This window comes from Equus quagga, chromosome 4 (genome assembly GCF_021613505.1).
Source record: "Equus quagga isolate Etosha38 chromosome 4, UCLA_HA_Equagga_1.0, whole genome shotgun sequence".
In the NCBI taxonomy this organism is placed as follows: Eukaryota; Metazoa; Chordata; class Mammalia; order Perissodactyla; family Equidae; genus Equus; species Equus quagga.
Genome location: NC_060270.1, coordinates 132,587,357 through 132,602,624, shown reverse-complemented (window position 1 = coordinate 132,602,624; position 15,268 = coordinate 132,587,357).

Here is a 15,268-nt window from a genome sequence, read left to right as displayed (position 1 = left end):
TTCATAGGAGAAAATTATCCACCAGAACCTAACATAGTGCAGTTAAGTGAACATTTTAAAATGCATATCTTAAAGGAAAATATTATAAAACAATCAAGATGTTAATGCTAAAGTGTTAACATTGCTGTGGTGTTGTACTCATGAGAGAAAAGTAGAAATATGATAGAAACTGTTGTGTGTTTCTGGTTGAAATTCTTTAATTTCTCCACCATAGAAATTCTCAAAGGGAATTTCAGTCCCTCATAGTGTAGTTTTCCCCATCATTTAATGTCAGTGAACTGTTTCTCTGCCCAGAAGTGTGATGCAGTTTGCATAAGTAGCCTTGAAGGAAAGAGGCAGCAGAGAAAGCCGAATAGTAAAACGGTTGGCCTTGATTTAGTGACAGTTTATCCAATTATCTGATGGGCACAGTGGACGATATGAGGACAAAGATGGTATACAAATGTACAAGACCTAAAAATTCACTGAACGTTGTTTCTTAGAATGAATTTGTCCTTTGTGTTGAATAATTTTATGCGAAGTAGGAGATACCTGTGTTTAACATAACCGTGCTTTCTACGTAATCAAATATGTATTTGTTAGAAAGTTGGTAGAAATAACCTTCTCTTCCTCCACTGTGGAGGAGAAAAAACCTCCAATTTTTAGTGTATATAAATTAGGAAATTGTATTGTGTATTTACATTTTAAAAAATATAAAAATGACTTAAATATATTACTTTGAAGTGATTGTATTACAGTTTCTTAAACATAGGACTAACTATAAATGTAGCAGCGTACCCATGAGAAACCAGACCAAAATTGAATGCATATAATCACTGTGACCTTGAACTTATAGTCGTTTGGGATAAAACAGACTGTGCCTTAAAATGATGAAGGAATGCCCTGCAATTTTATAACTGTATATTTTATTATGGGTGGTCTTCTCAAATTGGCCCCAAAACCTTTACTTTGAGGTTGGTGAAATAAAAGTTTAAAATGAAAGTTGACCAGTATTTCCCTTAGTGTTTGCAGAACCATTGCTCTAGAGGCCTCCCTTAGTTTCCAGGGTTCTCATTCGAATTAAAAATGTCTTACACCTTATAGACATAGAAAATTAAGTTTGGCTAAAATTTCTGAAAATAAATTTATTTTAACAGCAGGTGGTGGCACTTCTGTTCTGAACTTTTTGCACATGGAAAAAATTAATCTTCGAATGTAATTTTTTGTCTTTTAATGAATAATCTATCAAAAACACGTATTCTTCCCTAAGACCTATACTTGTTTTTCCTCAGATTATTAAGGCTTGTATTTGTATATCAAATAAAGTTAGTTTACCCAATAATTATTTTTCCATAATTAAACTCGGATTCATGTAGTATATTTTAAAATATTATTTTCCATTTTTCTTTTTTTCTTTTTCCTTCTTAATTATCTTTAAGGTATCAAGAGAGAACTGGCTCCAATCTGGGGGGCTTTTTTTAATGTAAAGACTTGCATTTTTACTCTGCTTATTTGAAATAATGGATATAATTTCTATTAAAACAAATTATTTCATCCGTAGGACATTCATGGTCTCTGCTAAAAGCCATCCACATCTCTGTATACTCAGAATTTGTTGTATGTTTTTCAATATCAACTTTGGACATAAACTCAACACCTGTCTTTCTTCCCATTTCATCTCCACTACCTCCCTCCAAAGTCAAAAATACAGGTTTCTCTAAAAATAGGTTGAAAGAGAACATGTCTTTCCTTAAAGTATGGTCAAATTGAGATGGAAGTAGTTTGGGCAAGGGTATGTAATAAAATACATGGCTGTCTTCTGCATCAGTTTTTATATTATAGTTAAAAGTTTCTAGAGAACAAACAATTTGTTATGCTGAGGTAAACTCAGTAATCATTTATTGGAAAATTGATCATTTTGTTCTCATTGAGAAAACGCAGTGCATAGTAATAATACTTAACAGTGCAAAGGAACTTGTCCTATCGTGTATGCTGAAAAGTGACTGTCATCTTACAGATCTTTCCATTTAAACATGCATGATTTTGTCCAGTACTTTGTACAATGTATGGTGTACTGAATACACTTAGGTGTAATTTTGTGTGTATTTTTTGTATGGTATAATTAACATTATTACATGTAACTGGTTGTAATTCACAAAAAGTGCTATTTATTGTACTCTGTAGAGTGTTGTGAATGTTTTTATCTGTGTTTCAACATTATGGTGTAGGGTTTAATAGATGAATATTTGCCTTCAGTCTCCGCTCAGGTATTAATGTGTAGCAATTTTTGGTGCTTTCTTTTTAATCTGTCATAATCTGATGTTCTGAATGTTCAACAATAAATTTGGTGGACAAGAACACGCAGTGCAGAGATTGCTTACCAGTTCACGTACTCTCCACAACACCATCTCAGGAAGAAATGCTTAAAAATGGTTTCTTTACAGCATGTGTAGCGTTTCAGAAATTTGGATGCGCAAGCATGCGACATGATAAACAGAATACATCATAGGTAAATACTGGAAGCAAGATAAATTCTAGCTTCCCACATGCATTTGTGTGGACACTTTATGGCTCACATTCTGTTTTAAGGAACTACACATTTATATTTTTCCTAGGGACCATGCTTCCCACCTTCTTTATGCTAACATGATATATACTCATGGGTGCCCAGTTTCCCAAATTAAATGAGAATGATGAGAGAACGGATGAGATGAGTAAAATGGGGTGGGCCATCATCTTTTGAGGGATGAGTATCTTACAGGTTGATTAGAACGGTGTTTTCTAAACTACTTTAACCAGCATGTCTAAATATATGAACAATTATAGACTATCTGCATATATTAACATTCTGTATATTATTGAAAAAGTAAATTTTTATTTTATTTATTTTTGTTTGTTTGTTTTGAGGAAGATTAGCCCTGAGCTAACATCTGCCACCAGTCTTCCTCTTTTTGCTGAGGAAGATTGGCCCTGAGCTAACATCTATCTGTACCATCTTCCTCTAATTTATTTGTAGGACTCCTGCCACAGCATGGTTCAGTGAGCAGTGCATAGATCCGTGCCCAGGATCCATACTGGCGAACCCCAGGCCACCAAAGCAGAGTGCACAAACTTAACCACTACGCCACTAGGCTGGCCCCCCAAAAAGTAAATTTTTAAAGATGAGAAATACGCAACTAGAAGCTTTAATATTTTCCTTGGATACTTAGAGGATTATCTTGTGATCACCCCAATATGGAGGCCACTGGAGTATACAACATGAAACCCGCATAGACTTTTCCCACTACTTTCTCCCTTTTTTCAATTCCCACTTGATCTTCACTCACTTTCCAAAATATACATAATTTTTATTGCTGCATAGCAAATTAAACGTTCAGCAGCTTAAAACAACACCTATTTATTTACTCACAATTCTATAGGTCAGAAGTCTGGGCACAGACCAACTGGGTTCTCTGCTTAGAATCACACTTCTGAAATGAAGGTATCATCCAGGACTACTGTCCTATCTGAGACTCATTCAGGTTGTTAGGGAATGAGGTTCCTGTCTTCTTGGTGGCTGTCAACCAGAGGCTGTTCTCTTCTGAGCTCACTGTGCCATTCCCTGTGCGTAGCCCTCCACAAAATGGCAGGTGCACCTTCAAGGCCAGCGGGATTCCTCTTACATTTTGAATCTCTTAAACTTCCTCTGTTTCTGACCTTTAGACCCTGATTTAGAGGGCTCATGTTAGTAACTCAGATCCACTGAGATATTTCCTTTTTGATTAACTCAAGGTAAACCTTAGTTACATCTACAGAATCCTTTTGCCATATAATGCACATGATCATTTTCCCCTCATACAAGTTCCACTCACACTCAAGGGGCATGGATAATACAGGGGGCTACACCAGGGCGTGAGAATATGGGGGCCATCTTAGAAGTCTGCCTACCATGCATATCAGGGAACTAAAGTCTTTTTTGTAACTGCTATACTTAAATAATATTTGATTCCCTAGTTTTAATCAAAGGAGCTGATAAATATAAAATGTTTCAGTGAAAGAAAAGCCCTTCAATGCTTTGAATTTTATACAGCCCCTAGAAGAAAACAGTCTTCTATCTCTGGGTTATTTTGCGTGCGTGCGTGTGTGTGTGTGTGTGTGTGTGTGATTTTGATTACTTTAGAGATGGTTTTGTTCTTTCTTGTTTGCATTTAATGGTCAGAACTTGGATTAAATTAAAGAAGAGAAGACTAGTGGCCTGAAAATTAAAGAAGAGAAGACTAGTTGGCCTTATCTAGTGAATGGAAACACTTTACTTAATAAGTAGATACAATTTCACATTGGTTATGGGTCACGAATAATGACTCTAACTCAAGCAAAATTATATAAAATCAGATTCAACTTTTAAACATGCTTCTAGTGATTTGCTTTTCTCTTGAATACGTTTGGAGAAAGGATGAAGTTTCATAGACTTTGTAGGTGTGCTTAGATCGTATATACCATGTAAATGAAAGCTTAAGGTTCTGCAGATCTGTGTGCTCAGTTGAATAATCTATGTGTCAATCAGCTGAGCCTTTAGTATCAAATAGTTGTGTAGGGCGTGTGCATGTCAACATGTGCTCAGCAAAAAAGACTCCATCACCATACTTTTTACCTTTCGTATTTGTGCCTTTCTGATCCAGAAAGAACTAGAAAAGGTAGAGAAAAACAGCTAGAATGATCTAGGGTTTTGTGTATAAAGTTCAGCTGAAGCAATAAAGGCCTCTTCACTCTGGAACTGCAAAGATTTAGCTAGAAGTTATTTAAAGAGGCAACTTTATGATTCACTCTCTCTTTTTGTTCTGTGGCTTGCATTTTATTCTGCAGGCATTACAGAGAGTGTTGCCCTAAGAAGGTGATATAGGATTGGGATGGAGAGGAGAGGACAGAGTTGACTTCTTTCTGTATAAAGGTTTTGACCTACTGGAGGAAAAAGGAATTTAGTGACCCAGCCCTGACAGCCTAGTGGTTAAAGTTCAGCCTGCTCACCACTTCAGCAGCCTGGGTTTGCTTCCCAGGTGTGGACCTGTACCACTCGTCTGTCAGTTGCCATACTGTAGCAGTGGCTCACATGGAAGAAATAGAATGACTTACAACTAGCATATACAACCATGTACTGGGGCTTTGGGGAGGGGAAAAAAAAGGAATTTATTTAAGAAAAGAACTTGGTTTACCATTTTTAGGAAAGCAAAGTGGGGGCTGGCCCCGTGGCCAAGTGGTTAAGTTCACCCGCTCTGCTTTGGCAGCCCAGGGTTTCGCTGTTTCGGATCCTGGGCATGGACGTGGTACCGCTCATCAGGCCAGGCTGGGGCAGCATCCCACATGCCACAACTAGAAGGACTCGCAACCAAAATATACAACTATGAACTGGGGGGATTTGGGGAGAAACAGCAGAAGAAAAAAAAAAAGATTGGCAACAGTTGTTAGCACAGGTAACAATCTTTGGGGGAAAAAAAAGAAACAAAAGTATGCAATATAGTTGCGTTTTAAACTAGGACTGTGTAACATTCACTGAATTTAAAAATCTTTGTTGTAACTAGTTTTCAAGTAGAATTGGTTAGGGGCTGGCCCCATGGCTGAGTGGTTAAGTTCACATGCTCCGCTACAGGCAGCCCAGTGTTTCGTTGGTTCGAATCCTGGGCGCGAACATGGCACTACTCATCAAACCACGCTGAGGCAGCATCCCACATGCCACAACTAGAAGGACCCACAACCAAGAATATACAACTATGTACCCGGGGGCTTTGGGGAGAAAAAGGAAAAAAAAAAATCTTAAAAAAAAAAAAAGAATTGATCAAACATTTAGTTATGTTTATAAATTACAGATCCACAGAGTACTGTAAAAGGAAATGTGATTGTTTTGGACAGTGATCTCCAAACCTTTTTGATTGCACACCCTGATCATTAAAAAAAGTTTGAAACTTCCCCCTAAGCATGCTACTACTATTTTTGTTATTAACGCCCTCAAGTAAATTCCAACTCTAGTGACCCTGTGTACAGCGGAGCGGAACCCTCCTGGTCTTTCTGCGCCATCCTCTCGCCTTCCAGTGCTCCATTAGACAATACTCCCCGCTATTCACAGGGTTTTTTTGGCCAACGTTTTCAGCAGTGGGTGGACAGGTCCTTCTTCCTAGTCTGTCATAGTCTGGAAGCTCCGCTAAAACCTGTCCACCATGGGTGACCCTGCTGGTATCTGAAATACCAGTGACGTAGCTTGCAGCATCAACAGCAACACACAGCCACCATACACCAACAAATGGGTGATGTCGTTCCCTGACTTGGAAATGAACCCGGGTTGCAGCCGTGAGATTGCCAAATCTTAATCACTAGACCACCAACTACTAGTTTACTAATATGCACATAGAAAATGTAGAGAGAAATGATATATTTGTAAATGTCTTACTAATTATGATATCTTCATAATATCAGTAGCTGATATCTCAAGGCAGAAAATATGTTTAGGGCAAAAGTGAATATAAATTGATTTTTCAAATAATCTTGATAATTTTTAATAGAGAGGAGTAAGTTCTTGTCAGATCTGATAAAATTATTGTTTCTAATTCCTAGTGAGCCTGACAAGAGTAGAAGTGTCAGTACTGATATTTTGTTGGTTTGCACTTGCATTACTGATACCGCCTTCAACTTTTTGTTGTAAGGAGTAGTGTCTTGTGAGGAGTATTTTCAAGCTGTTTATTTGTTTTGTGATAGTTATATTAGTTAAAGTTAGATAATATGATAAATCTTAGTAAGATAATCCATGACTCCTTTAACTGGCTTACATATACTGCAATGTCACAGTCTGCTTAAAGTGAGCACATGAACGAACAGAGCGGGAGGTGCCCCATCATCCTCCTCCGTGCTGGAGAATTCCCATTCCTCTCAGAGCAGACCCCACACCCTCTGTGTGATCAGCTATGATAAAGGCTGAGTGGGGTCAGTCCATCTGCAAAATGCTAGCACATTAATTCGTTAGATTAGAAACATGAGAATGAGTTATGTTTTCCTCCAACATCCCAATATGTTGTCTTGCACACCACTTAGGATGTGCACAACCTTCTTTGGAGAAACTTAGTTTAGGATATATTTTGTAACCCTTTGAGGTTGTCTTTAATAGGTTTTTAGCATCTATATTTATATTCTGAAAGCAAAAAAGTTTCTGGATCAGAAACGGACTATTATTACCTAAAGCAGTAAGCACATCAGTTCCCCTTGCCCCTTCTTCCCCCTTGAGGGCCTTGTGAGGAGAGCCACGTGAACCCAGCATGTGCAAAAGGGGTTTTCTGTTCTGTTTTGCACCACAGGAGAGGAACCCCAAAATTATGAATTTGGGAGTTTATATAAGGTACACACTGCCCTCGTCCCCTCCTGGGAGAGAAAAAAAAGGCTTTGCTCCCAAATGTTTTACAGTGCTTTAGAATGTATACAGGTGGTTCCAGGTTTCATCCCCCCGGAAAATGTAAACATGTGGCTCCACCAAATAGGAGGCAAGGGGAAGAAGAGCATGAAGAACAAATGTTTCTGGGAAAAGGAGACATTGTAACATGCCGATTTCCTGTGCTCAGGACGCCGAACTAGACAGAAACATGAAAATATTCATGGAGCATTGTTTCCCTGATAGTCTTCATGGGGTACAGAAATAATACCTCTCTCTCGTGTTATTGCTGCTAAATGCATTTAATTACCAAATGAATTGAGTAGGGCGGTTTCAATGTCATGATTTATAATCCTTCGGTTGTGATCTATTGGGTAGAATAGGCAGACGTGAAACCCGTGGAGCCTGCATTGGGGAGTTCTTCTAAAACTGAAGTTAGTAAAATCTTTGTGTTTAAAAAAAGATTAATGGGACTATAATAAGCAGGATAGAAAGGAAGTGGGGAGACAAGGAGAGGGAGATCATTTATAAGGCTGCTGTAAAATTTGGAATACTAGTAATGATCAAAACTAGGGTGGGACAGACAAGAAAAGGAAATAAAAGGGATCCAAATGGAAAAGAAGACATGAAACTGTCACTATTTGCAGATGACATGATTTTCTTTATAGAAAACCCTAAAGAATCTACCAAAAAACTTTAGAAATAATAAATGAATACAGTAAAGTTACAGGATACAGAATCAACATAGAAAACTCAGTTGGGTTTCTATACGCTAGCAACAAATTTGCAGAAAGAGAAATTAAGAATACAATCCTATTTACAATTGCAACAAAAAGAATAAAATACCTAGGAATAAATTTAACCAAAGAGGTGAAAGATCTGTACACTGGAAACTATAAACCATTGTTGAAAGAAATTGAAGAAGACACAAAGAAGTGGAAAGATATTCCATGCTCTTATACTGGAAGAATTAACATAGTTAAAACGTCCATACTTCCTAAAGCAATCTGCAGGTTCAATGCAATCGCTATCAAAGTTCCAATGACATTTTTCACAGAAATAGAGCAAAGAATCCTAAAATGTATATGGAACAACAAAAGACCCTGAATAGCCAAAGGAATCCTGCAAGAAAAGAACAAAGCTGGAGGTATCACACTCTCTAATTTCAAAATATGCTACAAAGCTACAGTAACCAAAACAGCATGGTACTGGCACAAAAACAGACACACAGATCAATGGAACAGAACTGAGAGCCCAGAAATAAACCTGCACATATATGGACAGCTAATTTTTGACAAGGGAGCCAAGAGCATACAATGGAGAAAGAAGAGTCTCTTCAATAAATGGTGTTGGGAAAACTGGACAGCCACATGCAAAAGAATGTAATAGACCATTGTCTTACACCGTACACAAAAATTAACTCAAAATGGATTAAATACTTGAATGTAAGACCTGAAACCATGAAACTTCTAGAAGAAAACATAGGCAGTATGCTTTTTGACATTGGTCATAGCAGCATCTTTTCAAGTACCATGTCTGACTGGGCAAGGGGAACAATAAAAGACAGATGGGATTACAGCAAACTAAAAAGCTTCTCCACAGCAAAGGGAACCATCAACAAAATGAAAAGACAACCTAACAATTGGGAGAAGATATTTGCAAACCATATATCTGATAAGGGTTAATATCCAAAATATATAAAGAACTCATACATCTCAACAACAAAAGACAAACAACCCCATTAAAAAAATGGACAAAAGATCTGAACAGGCATTTCTCCATAGAAGGTATATAGATGGCCAACAGGCACATGAAAGAAGTTCAACATTACTAATTATCAGGGAAATGCAAATCAAAACTACAATGAGATATCATCTCACTCCTCTCAGAATGACTATAATTAACAAGACAGGAAATAACAAGCATTGTGGAGGATGTGAAGAAAAGGGAACCCTCATATACTGCCGGTGGGAGTGCAAACTGGTGCAGCCACTGTGGAAAACAGTATGGAGATTCCTCAAAAAATAAAGAGTAGAACTACCATATGATCCAGCTATTCCACTGCTGGGTATTTATCCAAAGAACGTGAAAACTTGAATGGGTAAAGATATGTGCACCCCTACGTTCACTGCAGCATTATTCACAGTAGCCAAGACTTGGAAGCAACCAAGTGCCCATCAAGGGATGAATGGATAAAGAAGATGTGGTATATATACATAATGGAATGCTACTCAGCTATAAAAAAAAAAGATGAAATCCAGCCATTTGTGACAACATGGATGGACCCCAAGGCTATTATGCTAAGTGAAATAAGTCAGAGGGAGAAAGTCAAATACCATATGATCACACTTGTAAATAGAAAATAAAAACAACAACAAAGAAACATATAGAGACAAAGATTGGATTGGTGGTTACCAGAGGGGAAGGGGAGACGGGGGAGCGTGAAGGGGGTGATTAGGCACATGTGTGTGGTGATGGATTGTCATTAGTCTTTGGGGGGTGAACATGATGTAATCTACACAGGAATCAAAATATAATGATGTACACCCAAAATTTGTTTTCTTAAAAAAGCACTGGAATACCATTGCATGGATGATGGGGCTTGGAAATTAATAAATGGTAATGTTTGTTTAATAAATTTTTTTAAAAAACTAAGTTGGGAGGGGCCAACCCAGTGGCGTAGTGGTTAAGTTCCCGTGCTCCACTTGGTGGCCTGGGCTTGTGGGTTCCGATCCTGGGCATGGACCTACACCACTCATCAGCCATGCTTGTGGCAGTGACCCACATACAAAATAGAGGAAGACTGGCACAAATGTTAGCTCAGGGACAATCTTCCTTACCAAAAAGAAAAAAACAAACAAAAAAACAAACTAGGGTGGGAGCCAGAAAGGAGTAACCTACATAAGGGTGACCCTAAAGTGCTGGACTCTTTAGGGCTTAGCAACTAATTGAATGTGGTAGACAAGCCTTTTTCTGTTAAGATTTGACCCAGAACCTTGCCTGACTCCCATGATGTGGAGGATATGAACCCAACTAAAATTTCTCACAATGCTGCTAGCCAACAGTCGATCTTCATTTTCATTATCCCCAGGATGTTAGGTAGCATAACTACAAGGGAGGGAGTAGAGAATGGATTTTCTGAATCTCCATTTTGTTCTTTCTTCATCTTGTTGCAATACCTTACAGTTTTAACTTTTTTTAAAAAAGATTTCATTGTTCTGGTGAGACTATAATGCAGTAAGATTTTTAGGTGCCAAAATGCAGCTAACTGGAATCCTTAATCAGAAATACATGCTGTAATTCAACTTCAAAGGAAAAGAAACAAATCATGGGAAAATTAAAAAGTGTAAGCCATTTCTTTTAATGAAAACACTCCAGACCATACTGTGGGGATTGTACAGACTGCCTTGTCACCTATACTGTATCCTTTTAGCAGACATTCATTGGTTACCTGTTGTTCTAGAATCCATGCCAGACATATTCACATTCAGCTCCTCATTTCATTCTCCATAAAAACCTCAAAGGGAGGATTGTTATCCCCACATTGCAAGAAAGGAAGTAGTCTCAGAGAAATTAAGCAATTTGCCCATAGTAGAATGCAAACCAGATTGTCTAAGAAATGGAGTTCTTCCACTGAAGACCTGCAATATGTCATAATCAATATTAGTTCCTTCCTAATCTCTGTCAAAATCTTTTCTGACCATACTAGTTGTTCCTCTTGCCTTGAAAACAATATTTTCAATGACCAGCCTGCAGTTTCCATGGTACTCTTTCTCTATTTTCCTTCAGAGGTTTCATCCAACTCTATGACTTCAGTGTTATATTGGTGGGTGATTCACCAGATTAGACAGAGTTGCTCCCTCGGTTCCATATCTAAGTATTTCTGATTCAAGGGCAATACATTTAACCCCTCTGAGACTGTATCCTCATCCATAAATCATGGCTAGTAATATTATCTTACAAACCCGGGGTGAGGATTAAATGAATAATGGACCAACCACACAGTTCCCGACACAGGCTGTTTCAGTTAAGATTGGTTTGCAAGAAACAGGAAACCTGACAAACAGTTGCGTAAACAATCAAATCTTCAGGTAGCAACTCCAGAATAAGACTTGATGACATTACCAAGAACCACAGCTCCTTCTGTCCCGCTAGTTCTCCATCCTTAACGTGTGGCTTTCCTAATACAATGGTGGCTGCATCGTATGTGCATTCCAGGAGGGAGAGGGAAGGAAGTAAAGGAGCTCTGCCTTTTATTCAGAAAGGATTTCCCGTCTTTTCTCCCTTTCCCAGCCTCAGGGACTTCCATCCACAGCTCACGGGCCAGAATAGTATCTCATGGCCACTAAGAAATGCAAGGGAGGCTGCAGAAGCAAGTTTTTAAGCTAAGTGTGTTGCTACCCGAAACAATGACTAAGAAGAAAGGCGTGTTAGTCCGAGTCGGCTGCTGTTGCGCAATGCCACAGCCTGAGTGGCGGCTTGAATAACAGAGATGTATTTTTCACAGTTCTGGAGGCTGGGAAGTCCAAGGTCAATGTGCCAGCTGATTGATTGCCAGCTGATTCCTATTCAACACAGGAATTTGGGGGGACACAATTCAGTCCATAGCAAAAGGGATAAGGGGAAGCAATGAGCAGAGTCTGCCCCACAAGCAAACTGGGCTACTGCGTCTCCTTTGAGTGCCTCCTCCCTTTTACTGCTTCTCTGCCTTTGCTCAAGAACTTCTTCCACCCACATCTCTGTTGTCAAAATTTTCTCCATAAAAACCTACCAGTTGCCACAGTCAGGATTGATCTTTGTCCCTACTTCTAGCTCTTACTGTCATAGTTCCGCACCCTATGGAGTCATGACATTAGGTCTTATATGCACTTTACATGCACTTTTACATTCCTTCTTAATAAGAGGGACATTTATTTAGCATCTACCTCGCAGATGAGGAAATTGAGGTGCAGAGAGATTAAATAATATTTGCCCGAAGGAATGACAGAGCCCAGTTTTGAACATGGTTGAGTTTGGTTCTGAAGGTCTTTCCACCACACCGTGCTGTTTCTCCAGAGAGGTTGTCTGCTCCTAGCAGGCAGGGATCATGTCCCTTTCCATATACCTCTTTGTATTCCCACACTTAGCAGTGATTTTTTTTTTTTTTTTTAAGATTGGCCCTGAGCTAACATCTATTGCCAATCTTTTTTTTCTTCTTTTTCTTCTCCCCAAAGCCCCTCGGTACACAGTTGTATATTCTAGTTGTGGGTCCTTCTAGTTGTGACATGTGGGACGTCACCTCAGCATGGCCTGATGAGCGGTGTCATGTCTGCGCCCAGGATCCAAACCGGCAAAACCCTGGGCCACCGAAGCGAACTTAACCACTCAGCCACAGGGCTGGCCCCAGCAATGAATATTTTATGTAGCAGAAATTTGTTAAGCATTTTTTCGAATAAATAATAATAACAATGACCTCAAATTCTTTAAAATCCTGATTTAACAAATGACAATTTTGTCCATAACAAAATTGCCTATGTGTTGGTAATTGTTGAAGCTGAGTGATAAGTACATGAACTTGCATTATTCTGTTCTCTTTACTATTGTTGATAAGTACATGAACTTGCATTATTCTGTTCTCTTTACTATTGTATATGTTGGAGTTTTACATGAGAAAGAAATCTTAATTATGGTCCGATTATTACATATATTAAGTAGATTAATACATTTAGAAAAACTTTCAGAAATAACTGAAAAAAGCTTTTTTTTTTTCAGTTAACCCTAGCTAATTCCAAAGGATTGTTACATGTGGTTATCCATATGTATAAAATTACATATTATAATCCCTAAAGCAATGGCTAAAATAATAATACAAAGAGGTACAGCTAAAATGTCAATGGAGAAATTAAAATAGAAATTTTTTAATATTTTAAAAGCCCAAACCATAAAAGAAACAATTAATGAATTAGGCTTCATCAAAAATAAAACAAAAGATAGTATTAAGAAAGTGAAAATACATTTCACAGCTGGAAGAAAGCCAACACATACCTGATAGGGAAACTGTAACCAAAATATATAAAGAACTCTCAAAACTCAGTAAGAAAACAAACAACCCAATTTAAAAGGGCAAAATACTTAAACAGACACCTCATCAGAGAAGACACATGGATGGCAAAATAAGTACATGAAAAGATAGTCAACATGGTCATTAGAGAAATGCAAATTATGGGCCCACCCAGTGGCATAGTGGTTAAGTTCAGTGCTCCTCTTTGGCAGCCTGGGGTTTGCAGGTTCAGATCCCAGGCACGGACATACACCACTCATCAGCCATGCTGTGGTGGCATCCCACATCCAAAATAGAGGAAGACTTGCACAGATGTTATCTCAGGGCTAATCTTCCTCAAAAAAAAAAAATTTGCATATTATAGCCACAATACCTAAAATAAAAATTTTCAAAAACAGGCAATACCAAGTGCTAGTGAAGATTTGAAACCACTAGAGTTCTCATACATTGCTGATGGGAATGCAAAATGGTATGTCACTTTGGAAAACAGTTTGGCAATTTCTTATGAAGTTAAATATAATTTACTATATGAACGAGCAATACCACTCCCATATGTTTATTCAAAAGAAATGAACACCTATGTCCACACAAAGACCAGTATGCAGATATTCATAGCAGCTTTATTAGCAATTTCCCAAAACTGGAAGCAACCCAAATGTCTGTCAACTTGTGCATAGAAAGAAAAATTGTGGCCCATCCATAAAACGGAATATTACTTTGCAAACAAAGGAGTGAATAGCTGATACATGAAATAATACCAATGAATCTCAAAAGCATTCTGCTAAGTGAAAGGTGCTATACTGGATGCTTCTGCTTCATGACAGTCAGGAAAAGGAAAAGCTGTAGAAACAGAAAACAGACGAGTGGTTACAGGGGGATTGACTCCAAAGGGGCTTGAGGGAATTTTAGGGGAGGGGTGATGGAAATGTTCTAAATCTTGATTGTGGTGGTGGTTACATAACTATATACATTTGTTAAAACTCATGGAATGGTTTACTAGTAAGTTACATATTAATAAACCTGACTAAAAAGATAAAAATTTCCCACAAAGAAAACCCCAGGCCCAGATTATTTCAATGGTAAATTCTATTGAATCATAGCGTCAAAACATCAAGTGTTGTACAACTCTTTCTGAAAATAAAAGAGGCAGGACCACTTCTCAAATCATTTTATGAGACAAGTGTAGCCTGCTACCAAAGCATGACAAAGACATTACAACAACAGAAAGTTACTGACCGGTATCCCTTGTTGTCGTAGGTCTGAAAGTCCTTATCAAAATACTAGCAAATCAAATCCAGCAATATATAAAAAGGCCTCAGGAATGACAAATCAACTACTAGGACTAGCAACTGAATATAGCAAGGTCACAGACTACAAGGTCAATAACAAAAAATATTTTCTATATACAAGCATCAAACAATTATAAAATGATTTTTATGAAATGCCACTTATCACACAAATAAGACACTTATGAACAAATTAAAATATCTATATGATCTCTACACCAGAAACTACAAAATGTTGCTTAGAGAAAAATTTAAAGCCCTAAGATAAAAAGAGATATAATATTTATTGATTATAAGACTCACTATTTTTAGGATGCCATTTTTCACCAAAATGATATGTAAATTGAATGTGATCTCAATCAAAATCCCAGCAGGTGATTTTTCTAAATATCTATAAGCTGATTCTAAAATTTATATGGAAAAGCAAACAATTTTGAATAGTCACAACAATTTTGAAAAAGAATCACATGACTTGATTTCAAGACTTACTATAAAGCGACAGTAGTCAAGGCAGTATAGTTTGGCGAAAGGGCAGATACACACATCAGTGGAACAGAACAGAGTTCAAAAATAGAC